Source organism: Cervus elaphus, chromosome 33, assembly GCF_910594005.1.
Source record: "Cervus elaphus chromosome 33, mCerEla1.1, whole genome shotgun sequence".
NCBI classification, from domain to species: domain Eukaryota; kingdom Metazoa; phylum Chordata; class Mammalia; order Artiodactyla; family Cervidae; genus Cervus; species Cervus elaphus.
Genome location: NC_057847.1, coordinates 24,449,884 through 24,462,500, shown reverse-complemented (window position 1 = coordinate 24,462,500; position 12,617 = coordinate 24,449,884).

Here is a 12,617-nt window from a genome sequence, read left to right as displayed (position 1 = left end):
CCAGTCCTTAGGAACCGAGGAAAGTGCAGAGGTCAGTCCCCAGTTTGGGGAAATGACACCAATGTGGCTCCCAACCTACTCTAGGTAAGGACTCCAGAATCATCCTCAGAAAGCTAAAGCAGAGCTTATGTGACTGTCTCTGTGCCATAAAGGTTGGGAAGGTTAGAGTCCAGTTAGGTGGAAGAAGCTGGCTGACCTTGGGGCCGGGGTCACTAGTGGCAATTATCTGAAGAGGCTATAAACAACATTACGCGGAAACAAACTCAAGGACGATGGCTGTTTCAGGAGCTCTGTCAAAGCCAAGCTAAGGCTTGTCAGGGATCGAGGGCTTCTTGTCATGAATGCTGTTTGGTTGTATTTTCTGTTTTTCATTTTATCAAAGCCTCACAGAACATTTGGTGTGACAGGGAGATTCTATTTAGAGAGCGTGAGGCATGGTGCCCCAAGGATCCTCTGTCTCCATATTAGGTTTCCACAGCTGGTAGAAGAGATTCAGTTACATGTTGGAACCTAGTCAGTAAATTGGCAGGTCCCAGGCAAAGGACATCAGAGCTGGAAATATCTAATCCCACTCTAATAGATGATAATAATATTCAAGAGAAAAATCAGTTGCCTGTATACAGGACAATAAGCATCCCAAAGTGGCCTAAGTACAGGATTCCAAAGAAAACCACAAACATGAGGAAGCTCTAAACCAGAGTTGCCTAAAGGAGACATTTCTAGAGGACTGTTGCAAGAGTGTTGCAATATACAGGGAGGAACATTTCCACAGAAGGATGGAGGCCTGGATCTCAGCATACCCTCTTCTGAAATTTCAAGACTCTGGGTCTCCTGCCCAAAGAGCCTGCCTGTTAGGCACTCTACAGCAATTTGAAAGATGCCATGCAGCTTCAGAGGATTAAATTTGAACCAGTCAAAAATTGGAACCTGTGTTTTTCAGGAGATAATATTCTGCTGCTTGGGTCCTCAATCATTGCTCCCTGGTGAATAAAGATTAAGAACAAATATCAGTGTATTTGACATGTGGTTTTAAATCTATATATGTCTCATTTTGTAACTGTTTTCCTACCAAACATGTCATTCACCTGATATATGAACATCCTGATCCAGTTCCTGATATCAATAAACAAAGCAGGCAGTGTCACGGTGGAAACGGCCTGGCCACGTTAGCACAGGTGCAAACGAGGGGAACGGGACAGGTGACGTCAACGCCAGTGAGTCCCCCACTCAGGGCTGCTGAGAACTGTAGACAGCTCTGGGACAAAGGCCAGGCACTGGATGACGCATGTAAGAACAAGAAACACAAGAGGGACCAGGCAGTTACCCAGGACTGGTCTTCTGTCACATGGCTCATGGAGAACAGGAGACAAGAGTGAGTGGTGACATGGAGGGGCAGAAGGACCCTGCTGGTGTCCAGCAGGGAGGTAGAGAGTCCCATCTGTGCTGAGGACAGATGTTTTAGGGACATATTCCATCACACTATTTAAGGAAAATAAGAATGTACATCCATATTGCCTTCTCCCTGCACTCAACCCCTCCTTTTCTTTATCATCTACTGTTCCTAAGGCAAGGAGCATGAGTCATTCCACCTAAATTAGGTAGCCAGCCTGGTTACATGTATGCATTATTTAATATGTGAAGTTATCCCATCCATTGCACATTTTAAACTTAGCAAATTCTACTCCTGATATTCTATGTACAATGTACAGAAACGGCCTCCATTTAGCCTACTTTAGGAAAACCCACTGGAGGTCCAGGAAGAAAAGTGCAAATTACAGTGGATCCAAATCAAATTCTGACTAGTTCACAACAGTACCATAAGTGATGCTCAAACTGGATAATCATATCACACTCCATCCTGCATATGTCATTTTTAAAAGAAAAATGAATATTCATTTATGATACAGGTATAAAGATATCAGTCAGTGTATTATCCAAGATCCTCTTCATGAGACATCTTTCCAGTGGTAGCAGAAGGAATAGCTGTGTGGGGAAACTGGTTTTGTTTTTTCCTATAGATATCATGAATTACATATCTTATCAGATTTTTTCTCTTCTCACCAGCTGCAAGAAAGATTAGAGTCATATTGAATACACTAAATATTACCTCTAGCAAGTATTTAGGTATCTGTAATAAGCACCTCATTCCTTGCTCCATTTTATTTCCCAACTATTTCTCTTTCTCACTAACTTTTAAAAAGTTACTTCTACTGTATATAAAAAGTTATGGGATCAGACATCATTTATGACCATCTCAGTTCTGGAAATACAAAATTTGGGGTTATTAGAATGTGAGTATATGCTATAGCTAACACTATGGGGATGACTGAGTTCACCAGTAAAAAGCATAAAAAAGCAAGAGGAGGACCAAAAGCAATGTCAGCCACTAACGGTGGGGTGAGTGGAAGAAGGACAGCCATTGAAGGAGACCGAGAAAGGAGCCAGAACTAGCAATGATGCTGAACAAGTGAATTTGCTGATGGGCCAGTTGGAGTGCCCCGTGTCCACAGTGCTACTGCAGTAGGGCAGTAGAGAAAGGACATTGAGCTGGGCGTTAACTGAACATCCGTGACTTTTGCAAGGGTACTTGCAGTAAATTCCGAAGGTGGAAGCCAGACTCTGGAGTTAAAGTGGAGGGGGAAGCATCAGGAATAAAATTTTCTTTTTCAGATACTTGGCTGGGAAGAGGAGGGAATGAGGTAAGTGTCAGAGAGGCAGGATGCAGGAAAGATTCTTTGAGTATGTCAAAAGCCTGAGTTTCTGGGCTAGATAGAAAAGTGCTAGTGAAGAAGAGATGCTGGAGGGGACGAGAGAGTGAAGGGGGAAACTGGGAAGAGAAAAACAGATGATACAGTCTTGAGACAGAGGCTGAGACAGTCTTGAGAGAGAGGAGATGTAATCAGAGGAAAGGATCATCTCTAGAAATCCATCAGGTCACCAGGGAAAAAAGACCAGTCTAGCAAGTTATTTGACACAGCATGCCTGCATTTTTAAAATGTTTCAGCCTGTACTGTTGCACTTTTGAAGACAGAGCCATGGTGACCTATTTAGAAGCCAGCCAATAGAAATAGTGGCTTAAGGTATTGTGTTTTGTTTTTTTAAGTTAATCATCCTGGAAAATTTCAGCAGTGCTTAGGAAAAATCTTCCCCTACCTTTTTTTTGTTGTTGTTCTTTTTTCCTGTTTTGATGTAACCATTAAAGTATTAAAAACACATTCTTTTTTTAATACTAATGAATACTTAGATAAAATATTCCATGAATGAATACTTACTATTTGTAGGGTGGAAAAATAAAGGTTTGCCAACAATGAACACTGGGACTCCCAGACATGCACTTCCAGATCTCATGCCTTCAGATCCTCTCCACACAGGTATTATGTCCTCTGTGTTCATGGACAAGGGACTCAAGCTGAAACTAGAAACAATTCCAAGTTGTGCCCACATCCATCTCATATGGCACCTCCTGTTGGAAAAAAAAATGACCACCTGAATCATAAAAAGTGTGCAGGGAAAATAAGCACTTTTATGCAACTTGATATTGTAAATACTTTTGTCTATGATTATTCACAATGAAGGGACTTCCTTGATGGCTCAAATGGTGAAGAATCTGCCTGCAATGCAGGAGGTTCAGTTTGATCCCTGGGTCGGGAAGATCCTCTGGAGGAGGAAACAGCAGCCCACTACAGTATTCTTGCCCAGAAAATCCCGTGGACAGTGGAGCCTGGTGGGCTATGGTCTCCAGGGTAGCAGAGTCAGACATGACTGAAGCGACTGCGGGCACACATGTACACACAGACACACACTCACAATGAAGGTACCTAGGACATCAGCTGTCCTCAGTTCCAAAATAGGCAGCTGGTCTTTATCCATAAAAGCCTCACTGCTTTTTAATCTTATCACTGACACCTACTAGGAAATAGCATAAATTCCACACATTTCTTCCTGTTTTCAAATTTTCTTTTGACTTCTTAAGATCGTTTGGATTCTCTATCCTTAACAATTTAAGTTAAAATCTAATAGAATCAGGAAATCAGAATTTCCAGTTCATCTTATAATAAAATTAATAGTTTAATAGGCTCAATTTTGCCAATAATGCAAAGATATGTTTTAAAATTAAGTATAAGAATTCAGGAAATAAAAGGACTCTTTCCTGGTTACTAGACCCACAGCTATATTTAAAAATATATCAAACTGATATTTTTAAAGTCAGAACTGATTACATATGGTCTACACATAAGCAAAAAGTTACGTTTATTTGACTAAATAATTTTCTTAGGCAACTATAAGAGCAAAATTTCTATGTCTTGTTTGTTTTCAGGCAAACCAACATGTTCAAAACACAAAAGTGCGAACTGACTGGGGAGGAAGGTGTATTAAGAGATTGCAGAGACCTGGCCTGTTCAGAGAATGCCTGATTCTAAATACAGCATTTGAACTGCAATTTAAAGGGTTGATAGGATTTCAACAAAACAAGAGTTGAAGGAAGAAACGCCAAGTAGAATGGCAGAGGCAATGCCAATGAGAGAAAATTGAAATGTGCATGTTTTTAGTCATCCTACCAAAAGCTGGTCTTCTGTCATCTGCTAACCTCTAAAATATGTAAATGAAACAAACAGCACAAACTCTCAAAGTTGCCCCCGGGACACAGGAAGAGCAGCATCAGCAACCCCACAGCCCACAGCGGTAGGTCTGTGTTTTCTGCCTTTCGTGTGCTTTGAGCAACCAGAAGAAAGAAGCCGGAGCTCTGGCTTTGTTAGAGATTGGCATGTCAGGAGAGCAGGAGAAAGGCCATCCCAGCAGAAAGAACAGCATATGCAGACACACAGACATTTTTCCTGTAGTTTCTGTTTCCAATTATGTAACTGTGAGGAGAAGAATAACAACATCTAACTCATTACATTTGTCAGGTACAGGTATTAAAACCTCACTGAGTCTTTAGCCATGCCTCTGATGAAGGTACTAACTCCGTTTAACAGATGAGGAAATTGAGATACAGGGGATAAGTAACTTGCCCATGGGCACAGAGCCAGATAGGAGGATTTCAACTCAGGACGTCTGGCTCCAGAGCCCACATGCTTAACTGCAGTGTCACCACAGATAACCTATGTTGTGAGGTCAAGGAAATGTGGGAGATTTGCTCTAACCAATTCTATAGTTGGAACAGCTGTAGTTTTCAAGCCCTAAAAGTTATCTGGATAGCAGCCATCCTTGAACATGCATTGAGCCCTTAAAACATTCTACTCGACATACTACCACCTCTGTCCTTAGGGCTCTTCTATTTCTGGCTGGAAACTGTGATGGACTGCTATCATATTTTCTTCTGCAAACCTCCCTTGTCTTGAGAACCTCTCTCCCCACCGCTACCTAGTGGAGACTGCCATGTTCTTGCATGAGACGTTTGGTCACTACTGATGGATCTAGAGGTGTGCCTGTCTGTGGGCTTGACTGAACTACAGCTGAGAAGTGACAGCTGATAAAACTAATGGCAGGAGCTATGAGATACAAGACTTGGCATCATCAGCCATGTGTTCTCAGCCACACGGAAGACATTGCTCTACAGCAGTGGAGGGCAAAACCAACAGTCAGAAAGAAACACGTTTGACAGCTGGAGAGAGCAGGAGCTCTGAGGGCATTTGAATGTCTAGATCCTGTTGTCCCTAAGGTCTAGCCACATAGCTCCCCCACCTGAATTTAGGTTATATAAGATAAACCTATAACCTTCCAAAACATTCCCCTCTTTCTCAAACCAGCTGGAGTTCTACCACTTGCAATCAAAAAGTTATTAACACAAGCATAAAGAATTAATTTACATAAAAATACTCAGAAACCCTTTATAAACAACTGGCAAACAAGGGCTGCTGTGTCACTATGTAAAATATCATTTACATATACACATAGTAGGAAAAGTGTGAGCGGGGACCCTTTTCTAAAGGTAGTGATTGGCAACAGATAATTTAGTTCATGTTGCCAAGTGGTTCAACTTCATAGACTCTTATTGAGACCTTCCCTCTCTGATGCCAGAAATTTTAGGGCTAGGTGATCCTATGTGCTTTAAAGCATGGCAGCTTTCTGAGCACTCAAAGAATCTGGAGGAGATGCATTTCTAAGTCAAATGGTACACAAGTTTTGACTCCACAGTAAAGCAACTGATTTTTAAATAAATATACCAGAGTCTAAAGCCCAAATGTGTGCTTTTTCATTTAAAGCCATCAACCTAGGACCACACACTTAGTCTGTGAGGCTGTCTCAAGGCAGCATTGGAACTCCATTAGGGAGATGCCCTTCACAGCTTACCACCTACCTATCCTCTAAATATTCCTAATGGTACTAAACATTTATCACTGGAGGTAGATCTAGAGTTTTGGAATGATCAAAATATCTGGAGCCAAGATTGTTGATTAAGGTGAATGATGCAGCTTAAAAAACTACTTGGCACCAGAAATAATATTTGAATATAAATATGGAGATGGAGTTCTTCATTATTGACAAACCACTTCTGACAAGCGATTTTCCTCAGTTATGTACTGTTATAATTTTACAATACAGTTTAACTGCAAAGTAAAATTTTTAAATCTTTTAAATTTATAAGGAGAAGAAAATCTCCTCCCCCTAAGTCCAAGATCTGATAATAAGGGATGTTCTCCAGAAGTGTTTGGGTATATTATGTCAACTTGTTTAAAAAGCAAAAAATATTACTTTAGACTTTTACAGAATCTTCCATTCCAGCCTCAACTGTACTGAATTATCTAGATTATTATCAGGCCCAAGGGGGACATTTATGACTTTGAAGGATGAGAAGGGACAATTCTTCACTCTAAATTCTTCCCTCTAAATGTGATGATCTTCTTTGAGGAGCATAGCAGTTAAATTTTTTTCATTTTTTGCCTTTTAAAAAGTTTCCTTCCTCTGTAAGTTATTCTTTCTGCCTACCCTATGAGGTCACTGAGTCTACTGAGGACTCCCCTAACAGTCTAGGAGACAAGGATGTTAGAAGCTTCTCTTCATTTTTTCAGAAATTTTACTACTATAGAGCACTTCTAAAACCTTTTTTACATGCTCTCAGTTTAGTCGTAGATCACAAGGGTTACAAAGCAATTTCTTCTGGTCCCAGAAAATAAATACATCTGATTTGGAAATTCTTATACCAGCGAGATTGTGCAAATATTATTTGTACCAGTTATTTCTTAAATAAATAAATAAAACCCCAGAAAATCTTTTTAAAACACCATCTCAAACAATACAAATGGAAATGTGACACGCATGGCATGGCTGTCTGTTTTACTTGCACTGTTTTACTGTTTCATATTCTGAGCAAACAGAGAGGCTATTTTCCCCCAAGGGTTCAGGAGGGCATACGATTTCATTTCTTCAGAAAATTGTTTCTCAAGATTTCAATCTTCTTTTCTGGAGATGACAAAACATAATATCAGAAACACTTATGCTTTTTATCTACTATATTTTCAAAGCATAAATAAAAGCTCAGTATACATTTAAGACAGGTAGATTCAAACTTAGGGATAAATCACATACATATCCAAATAGTTTTATCATGTAAGAACATTTTAATTTTAAAATGTTTAAGAGAAGATCAACAGAAAGACTAGCCCTTTAAAAATATTTTTCACTGTCACTCATTTTACTCAGACACCATTCAATTGTCTAAATCTTGGGGTTAATGAGACAAGAATAAAAAAAATTAGATTTTTAGAAAAGGGGATTCAAGTGGGCAGCATTCAACCAGAGCTTCTTTTTTCTTTTTCTAATAGTGGTGAGTACTATTTTGGTTTTCAACCTTATTACACTTCTATTCATAGAGCATGGTATAAAAACTTTAAACCTCAAATGTGTTAAGAGTAAAACAAATCATGCATCTATGAAAAGATGAGCATAATGGCTTTTTTCATAGTATGCCTAATCCACTTTGCAACTGGTCTCATAGCATTAGCTGAAGAATTCTCATTAGCATTAATATTCTCTTAAGTTCTACTGTCTCATCATTTAAGCAATAATTTGAGGATCAATTCAATTTCATGGGAATTTCATTATTCCAGGCCAGCTTAGTGGCTTTGCAACACAGGGAATTTTAGTTGTTGGGACACTGAAGTTTTCATGGCCCTTTGTGGAATAATTGAACACATACTTGCCCAGCACACACAAGTCATTAAACTAATGTCATGGATGAAACCAGTTATTGAATAAAGGAATAGCTTCTGAAGTATGGATGCCCATCAGCTCCCCACTTTTCTTCTCTTGGCTCCTAGCTTGTTTGCAGACACTATAGTGAGTAGGTCATCCAGGAAAATACCAGGGTTGGTCCCTGAAGAGATTTAAGGAGATGTTTCAGCATACTTGAGGCCCTATTTCATCTGGTTGCTGTCTTGGGTTAAGGCATTGCCTTTTAGAAGGTCTCGAAGATACCAATTTCTGATCTGGGAGACTTAACAGAAACTCCTCAGCAGTATGCCCTACATGTCATAGGTGTTCAATATATGTTTATTGAACTGAAATAGCATCCATGAGATCATGTCCATGTGACCTGCCCAGTTAGTAATGAGTGAAAGCATCACAGGACAGAGCAAGAGACCTGAGTGCAGCGGAGGGCTGGGGGTGGGGAGATGGAAATAAAAATCCCACTTGGTAAATACAGAATTATTTTGCAACTGAAAAGGGTTTAGAAAAGAGCTTCATTGTGTGTTAAGCAAACTATATTCTTGACACCAAAAAATATTTTTACTGGTTGCAGGAAAGTTCAGAGAAGTCACCCTATAAGTTTAAGCAGTGTTTTATATATTCTCATTCACTGGATGAGACCACACAATTGCACTCATCTCACACACTAGCAAAATAATGCTCAAAATTCTCCAAGCTAGGCTTCAACAGTACGTAAACCATGAACTTCCAGATGTTCAAGCTAGATTTAGAAAAGGCAGAGGAACCAGAGATCAAATTGCCAACATATGTTGGATCATCGAAAAAGCAACAGAGTTCCAGAAATACATCTACTGTTTTTTTGACTATGTCAAAGCCTTTGTGTGAATCACAACAAACTGTGGGAAATTCTTAGAGATGTGAATACCAGACCACCTTACCTGCCTCCTGAGAAATCTATATGCAGGTCAGGAAGCAATAGTTAGAACTGGACATGGAACAACGGACTTGTTGCAAATGGGGAAAGGAGTACATCAAGACTGTATATTGTCACCCTGCTTATTTAACTTATGAGAAACTTATGAGAGTACATCATGAGAAACAATGGGCTGGATGAAGCACAAGCTGGAATCAAGGTTGCCGGGAGAAATATCAATAACCTCAGATATGCAGATGACACCACCCTTATGGCAGAAAGTGAAGAAGAACTAAAGAGCCTCTTGATGAAAGTGAAAGAGGAGAGTGAAAATGTTGGCTTTAAACTCGACATTCAGAAAACTAAAAGCATGGCATTTAGTCCCATTACTTTATGGCAAATAGATGGGGAAACAATGGAAACAGGGACAGACTTTATTTTGGGGGCTCCAAAATCACTGCAGATGGTGGCTGCAGCCATGGAATTAAAAGATGCTTGCTCCTTGGAAGAAAAGTTATGAACAACCTAGACAGCATATTAAAAAGCAGAGACGTTACTTTGCCAACAAAGGTCCATCTAGTCAAAGCTCTAGTTTTTCCAGTAGTCAAGTATGGATGTGACAGTTGGACTATAAAGAAAGCTGAGTGCCAAAGAATTGATGCTTTTGAACTGTGGTGTTGGAGAAGGCTCTTGAGAGTCCCTTGGACTGCAAGGAGATCCAACCAGTCCATCCTAAAGGAAGTCAGTCCTGAATATTTATTGGAAGGACTGATGTTGAAGCTCAAACTCCAATACTTTGGTCACCTGATACGAAGAAATGACTCATTGGAAAAGACCCTGATGCTAGGAAAGATTGAAGGCAGGAGGAGAAGGGGACGACAGAGGATGAGATGGTTGGATGGCATCACTGACTCAGTGGACATGATTTTGAGTAAACTCCGGGAGTTGGTGATGGACAGGGAGGCCTGCCATGCTCCAGTCCATGGGGTCACAAAGAGTTGCACACGACTGAGCAACTGAACTGAACTGATTTGCTGGAAGTAGGAGAGGCCAGAGGAATAAGAACATTGCACCAAGAATGATAGTTGTGAGGCTTCTGAACTTTGACACTTGTGAACCCATAAAACTTCAGCAAGATTCATGTTGATGTTTGGCAGAAACCAACACAATTCTGTAAAGCAATTATCCTTCAATTTAAAAATTAAAAAAAAAAAAAAAAAAAACTTCAGCAAGTCTCCTGGCTGATTTTGGAACTTCTTCCTGTTATGTTCTTAATAGATGATCCTACTCCAACCTTAGGGTCCTAGGACAAGTCCTGAACATGATCAGTTATGACATCCATGCAACATGCATTAAGAAAATGAAATACAGGCTCTTTTGCTATAAGAAATATATGTGTTTCAAAAGATACTTGCATTCTGCAAAGTCACAGGATTTACAGGGAAAAAAGTAGTAGCAAACCACTCCAAATTTAAGCAACTTTGTAACAAAAATACCAACACAAAGAATAATAAACTTAATAAAAATATTTTCAGTTTTTTTAAAGCTCAAGTTAACTTCCTAAAAGACTACTGTAAACACAGGAATTTTTACCTCTTTTAAAAAAAAGATATATACTTTTTTACCACAATAAAAGAGAGAGAGAGAAACTAGACAGCTTGCTAGAAGAGATAAATTAAAAGACAGAGGACACAAACAGATGGAGAAACATACCGCGTTCATGGATTGGAAGAACCAATATTGTCAAAATGGCTATTCTACCCAAAGCAATCTATAGATTCAAGGCAATCCCTATCAAGCTACCAACGGTATTTTTCACAGAACTAGAACAAATAATTTCACAATTTGTATGGAAATACAAAACACCTCGAATAGCCAAAGCAATCTTGAGAAAGAAGAATGGAACTGGAGGAATCAACCTGCCTGACTTCAGGCTATACTACAAAGCCACAGTCATCAAGACAGTATGGTACTGGCACAAAGACGGAAATATAGATCAATGGAACAGAATAGAAAGCCCAGAGATAAATCCACGAACCTATGGACACCTTATCTTCGACAAAGGAGGCAAGGATACACAATGGAAAAAAGACAACCTCTTTAACAAGTGGTGCTGGGAAAACTGGTCAACCACTTGTAAAAGAATGAAACTAGAACACTTTCTAACACCATACACAAAAATAAACTCCAAATGGATTAAAGATCTAAATGTAAGACCAGAAACTATAAAACTCCTAGAGGAGAACATAGGCAAAACACTCTCCAACATAAATCACGGCAGGATTCTCTATGCCCCACCTCCCAGAATATTGGAAATAAAAGCAAAAATAAACAAATGGGACCTAATGAAACTTAAAAGCTTTTGCACAACAAAGGAAACTATAAGTAAGGTGAAAAGACAGCCCTCAGATTGGGAGAAAATAATAGCAAATGAAGCAACAGACAAAGGATTAATCTCAAAAATATACAAGCAACTCCTGAAGCTCAATTCCAGAAAAATTAATGACCCAATAAAAAAATGGGCCAAAGAACTAGACAGACATTTCTCCAAAGAAGACATACAGATGGCTAACAAACACATGAAAAGATGCTCAACATCACTCATTATCAGAGAAATGCAAATCAAAACCACAATGAGGTACCATTACACGCCAGTCAGGATGGCTGCTATCCAAAAGTCTACAAGCAATAAATGCTGGAGAGGGTGTGGAGAAAAGGGAACCCTCTTACACTGTTGGTGGGAATGCAAACTAGTACAGCCACTACAGAGAACAGTGTGGAGATTTCTTAAAAAACTGGAAATAGAACTGCCATATGACCCAGCAATACCACTTCTGGGCATACACACTGAGGAAACCAGATCTGAAAGAGACACGTGCACCCCAATGTTCATCGCAGCACTGTTTACAATAGCTAGGACATGGAAGCAACCTAGATGCCCATCAGCAGATGAGTGGATAAGGAAGCTGTGGTACATATACACCATGGAATATTACTCAGCCATTAAAAAGAATTCATTTGAATCAGTTCTAATGAGATGGATGAAACTGGAGCCCATTATACAGAGTGAAGTAAGCCAGAAAGATAAAGAACATTACAGCATACTAACACATATATATGGAATTTAGAAAGATGGTAATGATAACCCTATATGCAAAACAGAAAAAGAGACACAGATGTACAGAACAGACTTTTGAACTCTGTGGGAGAAGGCGAGGGTGGGATGTTTTGAGAGAACAGCATGTATGTTATCTATAGTGAAACAGATCAGCAGCCCAGGTGGGATGCATGAGACAAGTGCTCGGGCCTGGTGCACTGGGAAGACCCAGAGGAATCGGGTGGAGAGGGAGGTGGGAGGGGGGATCGGGATGGGGAATACATGTAACTCCATGGCTGATTCATGTCAATGTATGACAAAACCCACTGCAATGTTGTGAAGTAATTAGCCTCCAACTAATAAAAATAAATGAAAAAAAAAAAAAAGACAGAGGCTGCTTATTTGAGAAGACAAGAGCAAAATACCCAAGGATCAGAGAGAACCACACACTCAGCA